The 22,205-nt window shown below is 34.5% G+C and overlaps 1 protein-coding gene across 9 annotated transcripts in view; it reads right to left on the reverse strand.

The window, feature by feature from the left end:
- Positions 1 to 22,205, reverse strand: part of LOC115441861 (protein sickie) — a 181,183-nt gene that overhangs the window by 17,715 nt on the left and 141,263 nt on the right. The window lies entirely within an intron of this gene.

Consider the following 22,205-nt stretch of genomic DNA (forward strand, 5'->3'; position numbering starts at 1 on the left):
GTACATTAGTTACAGGAAACGAAGTCCTTAAAATGTATCGCGAGGATACAAAATGATAGTCCATTGTCTGGACACGAAGTATTTTATAGTAAGTATAACTTACATCATAAACTACACAAAGGCATATCAAGTAAAACCAATAATATAGCGCTACATTTTACCACTAAAGATAATGTTACACATAGAAAAGCTACCCAACATGATACGCCTTTCGCATAAGTATACCTACAACTGGTTTCTATATAACTGTGATTTACATTCGGTTAAGTAATAAGAGATGACCACAAGTCGGCACACATCTCAACAGCTTAGTTAGGGTAAGATTATGTATTCAGTTCGTCGTCCCTGCATCCGATAATGACACAAATTGCTTTCCGCCTCACAGCGAACCGGTTAGTGCAAGCTGCCAACTTGAAGACACTTTACTTCCACACGCTACATTTTAGGGTGATTATACTGTTTTTACTGCATCGCAGATCTGTAGTGTGCGTGATTACGTACTTATTGGGTAGTGGCATCGTATTTTTTATTTCAGCTACTATGGTTTAGTGTGCAATTATACATTGAGATAAACGTTTTTATCACACGGGGTGACTGAGGTGTTGGTCGTCCTAAAAGTCAAAGTTACAATATAAATATGTAGGTAACATTTTACAATTGTGCAAAATTGACCCGTGTCATGAAGGCACACTCTTTGACATTTCGGGAAAAAATTATAATATATAAACAACCGCGATAAAATTCAAAAAAATGTTTTATTTCAATGTGTAACATTTGCTTAAAAATAGGAAATCATTATACGTGTTAAGATTTGAATGTCATTTGAGTTAGTGTCTAGTCTAACATTTTATGTCCCAGGACAAGAAGCGCAGTCCAGTGCCTCGCACTTTTAAATTTAAATGGCTGTGTTGTGGAGCTACTGTTTATGGTGACTTCGTGTGCTCATGAAGCGGGCGACTTGCTTGTCACGTAAGTCGTTTGTATAAAAAGTGACGCATAGACATAAATTGTTATAGCGTAAACAATAGTGAATTTCGGCATAAGTGGTCACAAGACCCCTTTGTTTGCGACACGACAGGGACGCACTCAGCAAAATTAAAAGGGGATGTCGACCCCATACAAAATGAGCAACTGTCGGACACTCCAATAAAATTACTGGCGTTCTGTCGCGGTATTCAAAAACGAACCCAAAAACAAAGAATAATTAAAACAAACATTCGCTTAATAGGGTAATTCACCTGCCAGCGCACGTTGCTTAGCCAATTATGGTGTCCGAGCACCATTGATAGATCTTCCTGCGGGACACCTTTTACGCGTGCCCAACTTATTGTATGGAGATGTGCGTTTACACCAAAATATGGTTCCATAAAATTGCTCAAATATCATTTCCACTTTAAAATACGCTCAACAGTAATAGATTTGATCCGCTTATCTAATAAACATCTAAGGATAGTAATTTATTGAGTTTGTTTTTGTGTTGCTTCAATTTTGTGTTTGTACAATAATTTCTATTATACGACGTAGAACGTTTTACTCCATTATTACGAGTGCATTTTTATGTTTACAATTGCATCTAATTGAATCTAGTCTTTGGTAACTGGAATAATGAGCCGTATTGCAAACGCGGGTTTTTTATGCAACATATTACAGAACCCTATTATGTAGGAATTGCGCAAACAGGTGGCATTAATTAATCCACAGCTGCGGAAACATCCGCGCTTTAAGCACTTAATGACACGATCAAATAGTTATAATAGTCATTATAAGAAAAGAATTATGACGCATGTGCCTTTTACGTGCGCGTGCGCATGCGCTTATAAAATTCTATACAGAAACGCGTAGCTTGTTGACGTTTTTATAAGCGGCTGTCACAATTAAACTAACTGGAAAAATAAGTTACATCTGCATCAACATTTAAATTGACAAGGTGTTTGATATAATATAACGTTGTGTGCTAGATTCCGTAACCCAGTAAGAACTAATAAACATAACAGATGCTCGACATCTTTAAGCGCAAGGCTTAAATTTAATAAAGTTGATTAATTTGTGCTGGACAAAAACTTATTATGCTTAAAAATGTTGTAGGAATAAAATTTACTTGATAGAGAAGAAAAAAATGTTACAATAAGTACCTATGCAATGTTACAGTAAGTAAATGATTCTGAAGTATATATTTATTCGCCAAAGCCTTGAGTTGTTAGAGACGTCAAGTAATGCGTGAAAACTTTGTACTGACTAAAATTGCCTCAACAACTTTGACTTTTGACAACAGATTGACTCCATTTAATTTGATAGTCCTATTTACGATTATGATGTCATTGCGAATCACGATTGTTAATTCAATTGCCGACGAAGTGTGAATGCCGACTGCCGAGACAATACTATCCTTCAACTTAGAATATAATAGAGAGCACGTCCACTCCCATTAATCCATCTATTTGCAATGCACAAGAATTGGAGCTGTTAGTCTAACAAGCCACATCCGTTGCGCATGCAAATAATTGTTCTATACATTGGGACATATTTTAGAAGTTATGGAAAAACTAATATCCATATCAAATAGTAAACAATGTATATTGACACGACGTAACCAAATATTTGCACTAAAACAAACAGAAGCCGACGGTAAAATAATCACATAAAGTTATGTTCCGCTACCACTTTAAACGAAAACTTATAAATGGAAAGGATTTACATATTATATTACCGAACGTAATATACCAAAGCTTACTCAATAAACGTTACCTTTACAACAGTAATGAATGTAATCCTAATTTATTAGTTGGCTTTCATATAAAACACATGACGCAATCTTTGATATGGAAATATGGAATCGTTTTATTGAAATTTTAAATAATTTACAAGGTGGAGATCCTATGCATTGTTACAGCAATTTAAACGAGAAAGATTATTTGTTCAAGTGCACTCTTCCTTTTTCGGCTGACACGTACTGGGTGCATCGTCTGCATTCAATTTACGGCCCTTAAGGGGACGGTATTAAACGTCGGTATATTTGATTGTACGCCATATGAAACTTAAACGTTGTGAAGAAAGCGTAGTGTTTAGACAATAGTCGCATAAAACAAGTCCTGCAAGATATCTGGGAGCGGATGCAACTGCGTTAGGTAAGTGTGCCGACTGCCAAGTGGCGAGAAGTGCGTGGTTACCCGCCAGTAGCCACCGTGGACCAAAGGGAACTAAAGATACTTATCTCACACGATATCACCGTATAATACCTTATTCTGTTATTGCAATCGCCTTGTGCCCGTAATTAGTGACATGCTTGGTCCAAACTTGTCTACTTCTTGACGTTTTTACGTTTCAGTTAATAGCCATTTTCAAGAATCAACTTTATTATTACCAGTGTAAAAGTGTTACTCAAGGTTACAGTCATATTTTGATCAATAGCCCCACACAGATTAAGGTTAAAATCGAATGAAACTTTGTCGTGATATTAAATTTATTTTAAATCTCTACATAACGACTAAGCTTTATTAAATTTATCTAAGCCAATAGTGATTGCTCAAGTTCAAAGGTGTACCTAGCGGCGACAATTGCTTACCAGAGGTCGGTGACGCCCACGCTCGCCATACCACGACAATATAAAATATTGCGTATACGAAATAGGATCTACAAACAATGCTATTATCAGGGGAATTGCGAAACAAGGCTAGTTATACAAGATTGCCTTCTAGTGTATCCCATTTAGAGTGGCCCACTGAAATAACAAACAAAACCAGTTAAAATAATGTTAAGGCTTTGTCAAATTTAAGTCGGCAATGATTAAAGAAATGTAATAAAAATGATTAACATTTGTATTCTACAGGAGCCTTCTTGATTTTTTTTATGACAAGGGACAGCTTAATTTGCGTGGGAAAGAATATATCAAATCAGCGTTTGTGTGGGAAGATTATATCAACACCTGATCGTAATAACGTAGAGGTAGCTCGTTTTTGAAAATCAGGTATATTTTTTTGTCAGGGTACTGGAGTCCATTTTTTTGTACACCAGATCGTGCCCATGTAGCAAAGACGCATTGTGAGTCCATATTTCAAAGATTTATACACCTGTTACCTATATAAAAAATATGAATTGGAAAGCCGAACCGAATCTGATTTTACAAAACTGTCTTAAATGATGATTCGTGACTTATAAAGAGTCGTATAACATGTATCTACTATACCATTACGTGAATATGTTTTTGAAAGTTGTAAACACTCGTAAATATCATATTGTAACGTAGAACACTGAACATGCAAAATAAACCTTATGAATTAGGGAAGTAAAGGTTCCGAATTAAACAAAATTAGGCGACTTTTTCCATATGAATATTATCCACCCACGAGACGTCACGTGAACACGCCAAGTCATTCATTAAAATTCCCCTAGCTGATGTTTCGATTTGATACGTTACTTTCATTGCAATCTATTATACCATTACGTTAAAACACGGGGGAATAAAACCGCACCTTACCAGTTAATGAAAATAAGCATGGGCTTGGGCTGCATAGAAAGCTAACATGTACTTTGTAAATACATAGGTGCTGCGTAAAGAGAAAATTGGTGAAAAGTAAATCCCCTAACGGTATTCTTCATTGTATTATCAATGCCAAACTAAGTATCTACTATTTACAAAATCATTATTTACTAGCGTTTGCTCAGGACTTCGCCCCCATGAAGGAGTTTTCCGGAATAAAAGTTCCGCTATATATTTTCCCGGGATATGAAGTAGCTTATAACCTTTCCAAGATCTTAAACTATCTCCATACCAAATTTTACAAAAATCCATCCACTCTATTTTGAGAAAATCGATAACATACAGACAGACAGAAAAGGGGACTTTGTTTTATAATAATCTATTGATTATAAATACCATAAAACTCACCTCTTCTAAAATAGGGCAACTCTTGTAACGTGATTTCTTTATCGCTAACTCCCACCATGGTATAGGCGGTTTAGATCGCAGTATAGTCTGACAGCCGATTTTCGGATCCTGAGACTCGTACAATGTTCCTAAAGTCCTCGACGAGGGTCTCGACGTCTGGTCTCCGTCTTCATCGGCCGGAATACCCGTTACACACTCGCAACATTTATGTGGCCTTTTTACAAGAGTTTGCGGTCTGAAGTCAGCACTAAAGGAATGCCTGTAGTTAAGTCGCTTCGTGAAACCGTTTGACTCACTTACAGACCTTTTGAAATTATTTCTATTAATTTGCAAAGGCATTCGAGGTATTTGATGTACTTCATTGAGAATGCTAGGCTCCTCACTAAAACTCACATTATCCGGTGTCATTGGAGTATTTGGTTCAGAATGATATCCAATTTTATTTCTCTGCAAACTTCCGTACAGTGGGTTATCTCTACCATTAGGTGGTTTTAGATCTATAAATTTAGGCCTTCGTAAATTAAGAGTGGCGTATTTCTGTGGTGACCTATTAAACTTAGATTTGTTTGGCAAATCTCTCAATACATCTTCAGTGTCCGTAGATGGTATGGTAGAATTGTCACTATAACTTGATATGGGTCTATCATTATCGGTGAGATATGAGGAGGATTCGGAGCAGTTATCTCGGTCGCTATGGCTCCGTCGATAGTCGACGGAAGAGCCCGTGCCATCTGTGCGCAAGGAATGTAGTTCACCGCCATCCTGACTCATTTGCTGGCTGTACATCGATCGTTCACCGTTAGTGAGGCTTGCGATATCAATTTTTTCGATGCGCCTTAGGTCCGCGTCAGATATCTCAAGGCTTTTAAGCCGTCTACGTGGCTTTATATTGATAGAATCATAATGGGTTTCGTGTTTGCCGTTTATTTGTTTCACTGGTGAACAGCTTTTAGAATGCGGCGGGGTTATTTTGGCGTAAATGGGTTCACTGAAGTTAATCCGAGTGTGTTTATCTGCATATGCATTAGTTGACTCCGCCACATATTGTACTCCACAACCGCTATCTAAGAAATTGTTTGTGGACGTTCTTTGTATTGTAAAATACTCTGAATGCCTTTGAGGTAGATTAGGAGTATGATTTGGTTCTACAAGATTTCTTATCTTGATTCGACTCCTTGGCGCTCGAATTGTCGCAAATCCGTCGTGTATCGGCGATCCATGATAGGTTTGCGACGTGGTCACTGCCATTTCGGTTAATCTTTTTATAACACTTCACACATTTTGATATATTTCAAACTTTCAAAACAATTGTCACTTATATTGTAAGTTTAGGTACGACAAAATCAAAACTATGTTTAGTTAAAGATTGCACCTCGTGGATCTTGTGTGTCTTATTATCTGGAAAGCGTAAAATTGCAAAATGTAGACTTTAATCTCGCAATTTGCGAGAATTGGTACTCAACTCGGAACACTAATGCGTATATCTGATAGATGTGTAATGGAAAACATTGATGGTAAAAAAGTGGTTTAGCGTCGCCACACCGAGCTTCACCAGAGTATTGCCCGGGTTGACCCTTGATTGCGAACATAACAACACACCTCTTATGTGTACGCACTTATTTTTTGTTTCTTCTGTAATATCTAACGAAATAACCTTCATTTCGAGATAATTGCGCGTAGTTAAAATATAGTTACGTTGTACTAAGGCGTATATAATCATATTATATTATTATCACGGAACACTTGACCCTTTTGGAAGATATATCTGGAACTTGAAGTAGACTTATTTTCGTTCGTTTTGTCGGCTAGATTATAAAGGGTTCCATACAGCTACTTTATCCACTTGAGAATACGTTTAGCTCGTATTTGTTTTACGTTCTTACTTTAATGTAACAATGGTGTGGTATATTTTTATTAGTTACTGATATGAAATACAAAAAAAGTGCATCAATAACTATAAAATATGATGTTTTATAAAAAAAAAGAATTTTGTAAACTATGAACTCTTTGTTTCGGTACAGGACAGTACTAGCTAAAACGATGTATTTTAATAAGAATAATCTTTATATTAAAATTTAAAGAGAAAACATTGTACCCTTTTTTAAGCAGACAGTGCGCATGGAATGATTAAAGATCATTAGAGGAGACCAGAAAACATGTATGTTTAATGTGTGTTACTAATATATTAAATTCGACGGTCAAATTACGACCACTAGTTTATTTAAACACTTTATTATACATAGTAAAGTAATCATAGAATTATAGGAAGACTCCATACCAGATAGATAATATAACTAAGTTACTCATTTGTGCACGTGATGCAGAAATCGCTTTCTAAATCAGGATCAGATACGTATGTATGATGAAGGCACAGAGGTATCGGTAACTATTTCATGTACATGACGTGTTCGCTATTAATAACGCAGGCAGACCTACTTCATAACACGCAGTGCATTGCATTTATTTGTTATTCGAGAGGCGAAAGTGATAGAAACTTGCGAGCATAAATTACGTTCGATAAAGCCTTATGAATTAAGATAGAATTGTACGTAAAGAAATTGAGTTTTATAATTTTATTATAAGCAAATTTAAATTTTAAATTAAATAACGGACTATAATATAAATCAAAATGTTTGTGATATATTCTAAATAAATTTAAAAAGATTTAATATATTGACGCTGCTATTAGAGAAAATATTTTGTCTGAAGGATTAAAATAATAAATTGGTCACAGATGTAAGTGCATACTGTAAATGATAAAAATGAATACAGATATATTACGCAAGCTACCATCAAAATTGATTTTATATTAAGTACGTATAAAATGATTTTATAATAGACGCCGAATATTGTTTTTATCGCATTTTAAAAACAAAACAACCTAATAAGATAACGTTAGGACCTTGGATGTATCCAAATATTTTATCGCAATAACTTATGATACCCCAAGTATCGGTATACGAACACATAAATCTACATGAAGCGAAAAGTTGAAATAACATGGTATTATACAACGTCGGCCGTCATTGACCGTACGTTTAGCATCATGACGACGCATGAGTCATGACTCATACCGCCTTATGTTACTACATACACTGTTTAACGTTTATTGGCACCGCAGCCGTTACTATTTTTTGCTTTTGGAACCTTTAAAACGGCCTAAGTTACCTTGGCAAGGGAAAACGTTCTTAATTTAAATTTGCATCTTGTTTTTTTTTTATATTTTTTAGCGTTTGAACTACAACTGACAATGAAGTAATTTCTCATTATTAGGCTCAAATTAAATGGTAGAGTTATTGTAAAAATACCTAGTGTAATAAATAATAAAGCTGTGAGTCTAAAATCATATCAATGCAAGTGCCCTTTACAAATTACAAAATAAAATATTATGCCTATCTTATGATTACGATGTCGATCGATTTAAATTGTCATTAAAGGCAAAATAAATTATGATATCATTTTAAAAGGTGAAGGTGAGAATATGCAAAAAGGAAACTTGTTAAAAAGGGTATAATAAAGTTATTTTCGTAGTCGGGTTATGATGGCATGGTTTAAGCCGTCGAGTGGTCTTGAACTATCATTACCTACTATATTAACGATGTGCATAATATATTTTATGTTAAGTAATGAAACCGAAAGTTACGATATTAAAACAACCTATAACAAGCTGATGAACTATCAATTTATATTGATAACTTTTTTACATGACTTCGTTTGCGTGAAACTTTTTACGAAGTAAAGAAACTTAATGAAAATAACACAAATATATGCTACTCAGGGATAGTAGCTTTCATTTAAGAAATTCGTGAATATTTTTAATAAGGTCCGGGGGCCCTATTTGGTCTTCGGGGGCATAACCGTTTGTATGCAAGTACTGGGCTTTCGAATCGAACGAGAGCTTTGGTATAGGTAAAAGTCAAAAATGCTGTACATATTTACATATACGGGTATGAAAGCTGATCTAATATTAGTACGTCTGTATTTACAAAAAGACGAATTAGCTCTCGTAGATAGAATAGGCCACTCTGAGCTTAGTTAATAATTATAAAATTACTCTTAACTACTACTGCTATTGCTTATTCATAAAGTTACAAAATTTACCTCTGTAATGTATAAAAAGCTCTTGAAAAAATTAATTTTTTATGCAACAGGCATTTTTATACGACTATCAATAACATATTAGCCGTTATTATGTTATAACAACATGAAAGTCTTTCACTGAGTTGCCTGTTGTCCGTTACGTCCTATAGCAACAACGCCTTTATTTCAGCTTTTATTTAAATAAGATGTATCATGCATACTGATTGTAAGTAATCATGTATTCAACTCGTCCTTTTCAAAACAATTGCTTATTTTGCTTTACCTAGAATCAGCACATTAATCATGAACCGTCGCTATATTTACTGTCTACGCACATGATGGTAAAAGCGTTTTATTCCTTCATTTAAAAATAATTTTAATTTGATAGTAGAAACTTCTCCAAAATTGTATGTTAAAAAATCTACTAAGTATACAAGTAGAATAACATAAAAAGTAAAAACACAATGTAATTAAATAAGTAATTGGGAGAATGCTTGTACCTAAAATTATTAAAATATTAAATCATTATTTGTTCTAAAGAAACAAACTAGCTGAACTTTGCCATCTATACACCTAAATAGTTGATGGCAATACAAGGAGTTCGTAAAACTTAATGAATATTAAGTTCGTTGTGGACATTAAACTCCTTTTTAGAAACAAACAACAAAGGAGAGGCATTGCTGGCGCTCAGTCAAACAATGGTAGGTCATCTTGTTATACGGGTTAAGTCGTAAATCATGTGAGGAGACCGCGACCGTCAATCGTCCAAACGCCTCGAAGGGGAGACCGGGAAGCAAATACAGCTTTACGACCTTCTGGCATTGCATTGTAAAGTTTCTGTATAATTCTCAAACTAACTAAAAGTCTCTTCTACATCAAAATCTTTCTTCTAAGATTGAACATGGAAATTGATGCATCTCCATTACTTTTTTTTGTGTAAGTTACGAGCAAAAACCGTCTAGCAACAAAGGCTATGAACCTTAGGGTTTTTGAGGGCCCATACATCGGAAAGGGACACCGAATGATGTTTGTATGTTCCTCCCTCTCGCACCACGTACCATGTTCGCGTATCAACGACCTGTTAGTAGCCTTTATTAACTAGAGCTGTAGTAACAAAACTAAACGCACCATATTCATTTCACGGTCATTTCGTAACATTTCAATAAACTTCGTTTATCGTATAATGACGTTTGTAAATAACGATAAGATAGAATGATGATAGCTGATGGTGGTTTGGTTGCAGCAATGGACGGGTTTTGGTTTTGCTTTTACAACAGCGGCATTTGCTTTAAGATGGAACGTTTTATAAAGGCGGAAATTGGGCGCTTGAAAGATGATAATCATTGATGAAATAAAGATAAAAATACTAAGAGAATTCATACTAATTAGAGAATAGAATTTCCGTAACCGGTTTTATAAATATTCATATGAAGGTAAACTTTATTTGAACATGGATATGTAAATATAATTGTAGTGAAACTATTATAACAGAAAGATATTTTATTCATGCTTCACAATATACTTCAGAATTCTAAAAGATTTTAGAAGCATAAGACTAATCAACTTATCTTAATCGTATAACATCCTTTTATCATAATCTTCAACGTAACTTTATCATCGAATTTACAGTTATCACTCTCCAACGTAAGTACATAAGAAACACGTGTTATAAGGAGATCACGACCCTAACGGTCCAACCGATCGCGGACTCATTCAATGATACGGGAACGGATTGTTTAGAGAACCAATCATCGACTAATTATTAACAGTTCTCATTCTACAAGTTGTACTTTAGCGAGAAAAACAACGGAGCAGGAAATCAATCTTAATGTAATCACTGATGACAAAGAAAATAATAAATCAGGAAAAAATTGCTTGATGTTTGCCATACAGAAATGTTAATTCAATCCAATCGGCTTCGGCTTAACGCAGTGATATATTTTATTGCATTTGTAATATAATAAGTTACGTTCTCTTTCTCATATTGCAATAAATATTTACGTAGGCGGATCAATAACAAACAAGGCGAAATATATACGTTACGTTTCATTATAATTACCGAAACAATTTATCGATAATTGCATTCTGTTACGAGAAATACTTTCAAAGACAAGTTATAACGATGGATAGTACGACTCAATCAATGTAACGTTATATTTATTAATATTCATATATTAATGATTACGAGAGATGAACATCTGAGTAGCAGAATATAAACTACTATTTAAAAAAAAAATTAGAAATGTATGAAGTTGTTCTTTACTTATTAAAAAGGCATGAATAACGAGTTTTTTTATTATAATAACTTGCAATAGCCCTAATGTAAACTGCGATATAACACCAAATTTGGACATAATAACCGCCGTAGCGTTAATTTTGGACGTTAAAATAATGTACATAACAAAATCCATTTGAATAAATATTAAATTTGTATGTATTGAATTCCTCAATAGACATTAAACTGTGTGCAATAAATTTTATTATTAGCGCTGCGCAAAAAGACAATTTTATAGTGATGATCTCAGTTGAACGAGTTATCTAATCATTATGCCTTGTAAATACCACATACGACCTCCATCTAGGTATTACCTAAGTACTTATAAGTAACACTGCACTCAATGAATGAGGAAGTTTTCACAGCAAGTAATACTACACATGCATGCAACATGAGATCACAATACCTAAGTACTTGAATTTAATGAGAATATTTTACGCACCGCCTGTTAATTTACGTATTAATTTGCTCGATTCTTTAAGCAACGGTATGACGTTAAGACTCAAGGAGAGCATGTGTCGCGCACATGGCCACACCGCACAAGAGCACACCCGATGGGAAGACATCCGACACCGAACCACAAGCTCGAGGTGAACACCGAAAACTGCGTCGTGTGCATTTTTTTTTAATTACAACAAATTCGGCCAAGGCACTTTCGCATAGACACATAGGTAATTTTATCTTGACAAAATATGAAACTTAATCTGTTGATCTAGGTTATACCAACAATTCAAAACTTGATAGCGCTACACTTGATAGTATCGCATTACCAGACGGTGATGGAATAATAATTAACACCGCAAGAAAGTAGCTAAATTCCAACAAAGATGTATCATTAAAAGATTTATTTCATGCAATTAGCATAAACAAACGATTTCTTCACGATAACGTCTAGACGACTGTCGGTCCGAAACCGAGTGGAACGGATTTGTTTTCAATAAATATTCTATTTTATGAGAGTCGTAGTTCGCCAATCCAGCCAGCAGACATGTCACACGGTCGCAAATTTCACAGATGACGGTCATAAACACCGATTGAACGTGGGTTGGGCGCATTGTTTGTCTTGCCTGTTTGCGTACGCCATACTTGCCGCAGCGTTGAATTTTAGGGGCACCGCTATAACCCCCGACCTCTATTTAAAACTATTGTCATGCTAATGATGAACACAGTAGCCAATCAACGATGACGAAATGGCGTCATTTGTAAATGCCAAACCGTATGTAAGCAGGTAGACATACGGAATGCGCTAGCCGCAGTTAACAAACTTATCGCATTGCAGTTTATTGTGCTGATAATGGGACCACCGCGGTTATAAAAGGCACAGGTGACATCGTAGTTGACTCATGGCCCCTGGTCAACACTGTTATCTTATTTTTAGTTGAGTCAGTGAAGACCACCAAGTTGCAAACGTTAAGTAGAATGGTGTTTACATAGCGTTTAGTGCCTACAAAGATGTTTGTTGTTTACGGTAACTTGAGTCTGATCCCTGGCTTATCCGCGTTCGTGCCCGTTGCCGGTGCTTCCTGGCTAGATACGACATGATCCTGTGTAGAGCTTCCTTCCGCGTCGGCTATTGAATTCTGCTTCAAGCGGATAAACCACTTATGAAACTTGTGACACGTGTGACAGGAGTTAAAGATTGCGACTTCGTATTATTAAAAGGACAGTGACAAAATGTAACTACTCCTGCCAAGGTCGACGACGGTGCGAGGTGACGCAACAGCCGTTAAACGAGTTCCATATCACGTAATTCATTGATAAACCCACAGGTCAAGTGGACAAGGGTGATTTAAATGATGAATATCTTGACATTTAATAACGCTCCTAACATTAAAGTTTGAACTGGTATATTTATGAGCATCATAGATAATACTCGACTGTTGAATCGCTACTGACAACGTCTTTTTAACGTTCATATTTTTTTTGGTTTTTAAATAAAAGAGCTAAAAGGTTTTTGTTTAAATAAAGTATAAAAATACCGGTTATATTATTTGGTAATGGGTCCGAACGAGGTAAGGTAAAAAAATGTATTAAAAAAACCTAATGGCAATTAAGAATTAATTTTGTTATAAACAAAGCTATGTAATAGAATAATCATAAAAGTTCTAAAAACATTCAACTTCTCATAATAATGTTTACAGTTGTACGAGTAGGTATCCCAGTAACATAGTATTACTTTTTTGTGAAAATACACAAATTGCGTGATAATAGATATTTCGCGTTACAATTGATACTAATAGACGTTACGATAGTGACATAAAAACCTTTTACTATAGACATATTTCACTATTAGTAATAATACAAATTTAATAATGTATATTACGCAATAATCAATAATACACAAATATGACTGTACAGAATCAATTAAGAGGCAATAAGTGCTACATAATTGATTCAAATTGAACAGGTAAAAAACTGAAAAGACCAGAGTCTATTTCTTACGTGCTAGGTAACGCGTCGAACAAGGGCATTGGAAATATCAAGAATGACAGATTTATTGTAGCAAAAAAAATATACCAACTGAACAATAAGACTTTCTTATATACAAAATAGCTAAAATAAAATACAATAGGCACTATTTTTAACGACTAACTCCAAACATAAAGCGAACGATTGTATGTATTTGCTTTGGTTGTTCTTATTTAAAAACTTCAGATTTTGTCGTGTCTGTACGTTTTATAAAACAAATAAATGCTCGTGGCATAAAAAATAAATAATCGCTGCAATTTCTTATCACAGGTTCGTATCATCATAGTAGACGGTTCTCACGGATTATTTACTATAATATAAAAATAGCATAAGAAGTTATTTTGAAACGTAATTGTAATCTATAATGATAAAATATTACTCCAAGGCAAGCACTCACTGATTCAAACGATAAATCACAGTTTTTGTTACTGTTTCGCAGATTTGTTAGCGAGGTAAATTTAATCCCCAAGAAATTGCTAATTGTTCCAAAATACAAAGTAATGCAGGTAAAAAACCGTAACTTAGTTGTGAAACTAAACGTCAAAGAACTTCTTTATTATTCGTATAGAAACATTTGATGGCTATTCGCACACACTCATATTAACGCAATCCGTGAACAGACGTGAAAGTATAGTTATGCTTGATTCGAAACAAATTACAAGTAAATCAAGTCTCGTCAAATGAGAATTACGGCCACCAAAACATAACGCGAGTTTAGGGCAATCGTAATAGTAAAGCGGGATACAATAATTACTATAATAAAGGAACCAAGATAAATTATCGAGCTATGTTAAGATTATGATTACATATAGCTTAGTAGGCTTCCCGTGAATTTAACTTTAGTAAATCTTGTATTTCAAATTTTAGATTTTTGTAAATTCGCAAAAAGGTTTGACTGAATCAAAGCTAAGTCAGGCAACCAAGTTGTAGCCACTTTTGAATCGAATACATAAATGTGTAATGATATTAACAGGAACTAAATTTTGTATGATTTATGCGACGACTCGCAGCATATTTTTATAAACTTGACATGTTTTGCAGCCTGTGTTATTTAACATGCGTGTTCTAAATATGATTTGCGCGCAAATTAAATATGATAGCCTGAATAATATTTAAGGTTTATAAGTTCCTTTGTTTTATCTATGAAACCCAACCAGAAAACATATTGGTTGGTTTGGTTCTTGAAAACATACCACTATTCCATTAACAATACAAATGAACAAAAATAATATTTCATCGGTGCACCGTAAAACGTATTTTATGATTAATTACAATCAAGATTTCTTTCCTCTTTTCAACTACTTGGTTACGTAAATGTTGAACCAACAATAAACGGCAAACGGACGATATTAATTATGTAATTATAAGAACGTGTTCGAGTTCCTTCCTGTAAACGATGTTGCTAGTTTCTTCTTAATTTCTAATATCATGTTTGTTAGTAATTAATACTTGTATCTTTATGTGTCTTATTGGATTGAAATCTAGTTAAGACTTTACAACATTTTTTATTCGTCTTATTAAAGTTTATGATATAATTAAGATTGGAATACCAATAAAAATTACATCTTTATTAGGAAACGGGTACTATGAACAATGCACACATCCTTTACTAATAATTTTATGAAAACATAATCTGTGGTGATAGGCTAAGGATTACATACACGGTAGAGTCTATTAATTTGATAACATACTAATAAAACAGGCTAACGGATTTTGTTTTAGCCTATATATTTTTTTATATGGATGATGGGTAGATGGTAGATAATGAAATAAAATCCTATGTTAGTTTACTGTTTGCAATACGTTTCATTAATGCTGGTATGGCAGTCTAATTTCGCTTATCATATTTATGATAATGTGCATTAAATGCGAAGGTGTAAGTCACGAGGATTAACATCGAACCCGATTTCACAACGCGAGCCCATCGAGGCTATGGGATTAAACATTATCAAATCTATGCCTAAATAGGTCAGGGAGAGACGTGGGTGATCTCGACTTGTGACTTGTTACGACATAGTACATCCTTCACTCATTTGTTTGTCCGGTGAGATGTTTCTGAGGCTAACCGCAAGGTTTCAAGGGTTCGGTAATTCAGTTTGTTTCACAATTGGATGACTATGTTGGTGTGACGTGAAAAAGTAAATATTATCAACTATAAGTAATATGGGACAGGTGAAGCAGTCGCTCCTAATTGCAAATAACATTAAAACAAGGCAATAAGAAATGTTGTAAGAAAAGGTAAGAAAAATTCAAGAATATTGAAACAGATTGAAGTAAATTCAAGTAAAATGCGTATTAGTTCAATCGATTGAGTACGTTTAAACAATGTAACGTAACAGAGGATGTGAAGCTATCTGAAAGTCTCAGTAATTTTTACGTACATTTTACGGGTTCGTTGTCTTTGTACCATAAACACTATTTCCAACCCGCGTGCACCGAAACCCGATAAAACATTAAAAGTTTCTGTTAACATACAAAGATCGTAAACCTAGCTTAGACAACTCTTAAATAAGTTAAGTTAAATACATCGGTATTAGTTACTGCTGCAGTGAGAAAGTGTTATAAAGTGAATCCTGCTTTAGTACAGAATTAAATAATGGTATTTCTTTTTTTAATGCTATAGAAACAGCTTTTAATGTAATAAGTATTTAGGTAGATTTACCTAATAACTCAGTCAACGAATTAGTAGAAGAAGCCACATAAAACAGCAATCTTTGTGTATTTGCATATGAATCAACAGTAGGATACAGTAAAAAAATGTATTTGGATTGCTTATTTATATGATTTTCTTGTTTGTCGACGACGCGTGAGTATTGGAATATTTTGTGTATCGAACAAACAAATAAAACAGTCGCAGTGGCTGGAGATCCCTGGCCAGGCTCTTTACGAATTAACCTCAATTGACGGAGCCGAGGAGGCGCTTCGCTGATTGAACACACTGCTCTCGTAACTATAAGTAAATGCCCCTCGGCACATTGTTATTATTTGAATAAATATAGAAACACTCGTATTGCTTCCTTCATTCTCATGACTAAAAATTCATTATCAACATATCTAACACATACTTATTTGTACTAGTGAATAAATAATCTGATAAGTGACAAAGACTTCAATGTGTCACAGGTACTATGGTTATTTATCAAAATATTTCTTTGATAACCCATTCAGCAGTAAAACCGTGAGATAAAACAAGTGAATAAATCAAAATTGGTAAAACACGAAGTACGATGACATTCAAAGGCCGAATGCTTTTAAAAGTACGCCAGTAAACATGACAAGCCATCTCAAACAGTTTACCGAAGTAGCCGTAAAAGGCGTGAAGCCACAAATGGGCTATGATTGAAGTGAAAAATTATGTTTTAAGAACCATCCGGTTGAGCCTATAAAGTCTTTTGAACGTTGACTTGTTACTGTATTCTCGGAAACCATCACGAATGTATGCGATAGATTATACGGAAGTCAGAGCACTTTCATATTTGATTTTCACATTCGTATCCAGTTTAGAACATTATATGGCGTATTATATAGTTACAGGCGGTGGCCACAAATTGCGCAAATGGGACGTAAACATTTCCAGTGCCACTGCGTTGACAACAGATCGTTACGGCTGGCTGCTACCGACCGCAGCAAACAAGGTACAATATACACAAATTGATTTATTGCATCCATAAATGTCTTGTGCGACTAAATAGAAACATTAGTTTAAATGTTTTGAAGGAGATTGTAATTGCGTCTGCGTCATAAAAACTGCAGGTACGATACATAAAAGGTCTTATCAAGAGTTAAGATTAGAGTAATTGCTTGAAATTCGTTTGCTTAGAAGCAGATAGTGTTGTATGAAGGAAATAAGGGAATAATTGCACAAGATCTAAAGCTTCATTAAACATGAAACGGTCAACTGACTACACGAGCTATAACTTATGTTTGTAATAAAAATATAATGGATATAAATTGTAATTACTTTACTGCGCGTTAAACATTATCTTATAAAACTGCATAAGGAAAAGAAGAGAAAGAGGAAAAATGTGAGCATAAAACAGATCAAACGAAGGTATCTAATGTTTAGACCCAAACTAAAACCAGGCAAGTCTATAAACAAAATTTTCGTACCGCTACGCGTCTGATGTTTACTTTCATCGTTATAGAATGGGACACATCACACATGTGTTACGGTTCACAATATGTTTACTATCGTCTTCATCCTATCCGACATATTTATGTAAAATATTGTGTTTTATATTCAATCAGTGGTATAAGGAATTATTAATACTATCATAACTGTTGATTTTATTCTGCATAAAGCTATTACTATAGATCTATTTTATTGTTAGTTGCAGTACATTTATATAATAATATGAAGACGCCAACTTATATGATCGCTTATATGTACCGTTCACTATATGGACAATTGAACTAAGGAGACTATTTACTTGGCAAATAATTTTAAAAATTAATTTAAACGTTAACATCATTAATAAATTAAAAAAAATGCAACTTATAACTTACAGAAAGCAATTGTATTGTTAGTGCTTTATAATTCGCACCGAACACCGGAAACAGGACAGAACTTAAATGTACTTAAAAGCTGGTTGAACGACGTTTTACATAAAAGCTTTCTATAACAATGACAACATAAAAGAGTTTAACATCGACGGAGTACTGCGTCAAGCAGGATTCACTAATAAAGGGCTCTTAGAACGTTGGTAAAAAAAGGACGCAGTAACCTGCGCTCTTCTACACTGCTGTTCAATTGCAAAGGAAGTAAAAATTACCACAAAACATAATTTGAAACAGAAAACCTATAAGGTTCAATCACACATAGTGCATATTGAATACGTTATTATAATATGCAAATCATGAATTTTCTACGTTCAATCAATCAATGTTTTCCATTTCATATCTCAAGCTCAATACAAAAATCGAACGAAGATCATTAAATCTTAATTCACCCGTACATCGATCATATACGGAGCGGTATCAACAAAATACACCCGGATGTCTTGGTAACAAAACAACAAATGATAATCAAACATGTTTTGCTCATATGGCGCTCAAAAAATGACGAAAAACACACTGTTTCGATAGAAATAAGTACCAAAACTCGCTTGAAAGACACTGCCACGATTTTAAACACAATTTTTTGTCTCACACGCAACACAATTTTATACACAAAAAGTTTTTGTTTATAAAGTCGTAGAACAACGTGCACAACGGCCGAAAGCCGACGCGCGTACGTCCGCCCCGTACGCAGGCGAGGCTCATACTGTCTCAAACGATGGTGGCATGTTGGTCACCGGCTGCATTGTAGTTAACTGACTCACGGAACCCTTACAACCCGGATCACCGAGGTATAAATACACAGTCTATTGATTGCTACAGCATAGGGGAGAGATTGCTATTTTTTGGGGTAGGATCATTGGAACATTATGTATCCCATATGGGCCGTAAATTATATTGATTGATCATTCCTAATTGGATGAATTCATCATTAAAAGGATTGTACGCGGGTCGAGAGCATTATTCTATCCAAGACACTTGTTGCGCAAGTGCGGCAGCCACTTCAGAGGATTTATGGGGCACGGGCTCGTGTTACACTTTTGATAAACTCTACGCACATGCTTCGATGTACCTAACGATGTTTGTAATCTTATAAAGTGGTAATATATGCGTGATTCTTGTTAAAAACTTCACCGATAAGATTATGATATTACTGATCATGTCTGAGTTTAGTGTAAGTCGCTCACAAAATGCAAGGACACGCTTGATTCATCAAACTCTACATTTTTGGTCTACAGAACTTGATTTCTTATTTAAACGTTATGTGCCAATGGCTGCAATTGTGTTATCATTTGTAACCGTTTGAATATTTACTTTAAAATGTTTAGATTACGCAGCTGTGTTTTTTAGAATATAAAATAAATATTTCCATTGAATAGTTTAAATGTTACATTCTTTGTAACCTGATTTAATTTTTCCCAGATGATTCATTGTTTAACGCGGTTAAACAATTATGCATTACAATACTAATGAAAAGGGACCGTTGACTTTCCATTATACCTGATCCTTTATCAAGGTTGGCAGAGTGCCAGCGCAAGTGCTTATTAAATTTACAATTTCTAATGCAAATATAGGTTTGTTCATACTTAAAATAGCATAAACGAACAATACGGTTACGCATCTGAGTTCAAACGTAATGAACCAAATGTCAAGTTGATAGTCCGATAACTTACTTATTTTTTAATTTTGAAGACATATTTGAAAACAAACGTAATAAAATTTACACAACGCAACAACTGTGTTTAAAATAAATCAATGCAACAAATAACGACACAGCAAAACGAATGAGTGTAGATGGCGCAGTTACGATCAATGCATCAAATTAAATCTCCATTGAAACCAATTGATACCTCGTATCGCGGTTAACATCCATCGGTGGCGTTGCTCGTACGCTTTTGATGCTAATATATGGGCCGAAGAGCAAAAACCTCAGTCGATCGTCAGATCAAAGCGACGGCTGATTCAATTAATTCCAATCGCGTCGCCTATCAACACCATAATCCGAATAGAGGAAACGAATTAGCCATAATTACTCATCATGCGAAAACCTACTATGTGACGGAAGCATAACTCCGAGAACGATGCATTTGTGATGCAGCGATGGTACTAGAATATACAACACAGTGGGCCACTAGAGCATAAAATAAACGTCCACAAACTAAACAATAGCGTCACAAGAACGACGGCCGCTTGTGTTGTGCCGTTGAATTATTTATGGCGACGATGTTCCACCGAGTAGTAAATTAGAAGCACAAAAACTTACGCGACGAACTCTCATTGAGGTCTAGGGTTTTTCATCGGTCTCATGAATTAAATCAATACTTTGGGGGATCGTTACGCAGCGGAAACCTTTTATTTATCCAAAGATACACAAAGGACAAATCATTAGTAGTTGTTGGACTTTTTATACGTTATTTGTAACGTCGTATCGTCAAAGTCTTTTGTTTACAAACATTGTTACCAATAAAGGGCTATAGTATATTATTTACTTATAATTTCTGAACTTGTAATTTTTACAGTGCTAAGCTATAAGGCGAAAGTTAACCGATTTGGTTAGAAAAAAGATTCTCGTTCCCCTCTATCCCTTCCTATGATCAATAAATAATAGCATTATGTCAACACATTTTATACTCATATAAAATGTAAAAGAAGAGGTAAGTGATAAACAATTTCATATTTGCAAATACATATAAATGCGAAAGTTTTTGCAGATGTAAGAATGTTTATAAGAAGTAAACGCCGAAACAACTGAACGATTCAAATTTTGCAAACAGATGGACCATCTCCTGAATTAACATATTATTGCCTATTATAGGTTACTTTTTATTCCGACTTCTCTGGAAAAGGTATTTCATGCGAGTGAAACCGCCAGCATAACCTAATTATAAGTATAGATAAAAACATGTCGCTGTCGGGAACAACAAAGCGAATCGATGAGTATATTAATTAATCACAATAAATTATCGCTTTCATAATATTATGTATTTAATAAGAAAGTCAGTTTAAATTTACTTTGAGTGTTTGTTTGTTAGTAGTTCGGCGAAGATGTAAGGGTGGACTAATTAATGTGAACTTTAATGACGGCAATGGACGACATCTCGGAACTACAGATTCTTGTTATGCATATATACATATGACAAAGCTTTGGCTTTCGCGTTGGTCTATCTAAAAATCATTTTTCAGAATAAAATGATTCTGAGTGATCTCTGATAGTATAGTTAGCTCGAATTATGTTCAAACTCGTCAGGATGTTTTTTTTAAATAAGTATTATTATGTACAGATTTTATAGTAAAACATATTAATGTTTAAAATTAGGTACATAACCATAAATAAGGCTCATTGTACATAAAAATTAAATAGCGTAAAGAAATACGCTCTGTACTGATCTCAGACATTTATTAGTCAGTGGTAATGATACTTCCGCAAAATGTATGCGTACGCGTCGATGCCTCGTGTAAAATATATAAAAAAGTTAATAATGTTATAGTTTAAGATCCTTAATCCTCATAATTAATATTGTTAAAACTAACCAAAATTCTCGCATTTAAAATTAAAAGTCATATTAACGTTCATCGACCCTTACAAACGTCTACAAGAATTTGCAGTACGTATTCATTAAAATTTAATGTACTGTTCCATTGTTGCAGCTATCTTTGGATTAACTCAGTGACCACTTATAAGGACACGACATTTTGACACACGGCACCAATTGACCCGCTGCTGCAGTCATACACATGTATTATCAGATTGACATCAGCGAAACCGAGCTACGACTGCTCACACGCCATTTTCGATCGTATTTAAAGACTGTAAAATTATATGTCATAGAACTGATCAAGTTATGAAATGTCGCGATTGTATTTAACCATTGACGTATATTCTATAGACACGAACGTCCATAAACTATTTGTGGAAAATCTGGAGTCAGAACTAAAGTT

This window comes from Manduca sexta, chromosome 28 (genome assembly GCF_014839805.1).
Source record: "Manduca sexta isolate Smith_Timp_Sample1 chromosome 28, JHU_Msex_v1.0, whole genome shotgun sequence".
NCBI classification, from domain to species: domain Eukaryota; kingdom Metazoa; phylum Arthropoda; class Insecta; order Lepidoptera; family Sphingidae; genus Manduca; species Manduca sexta.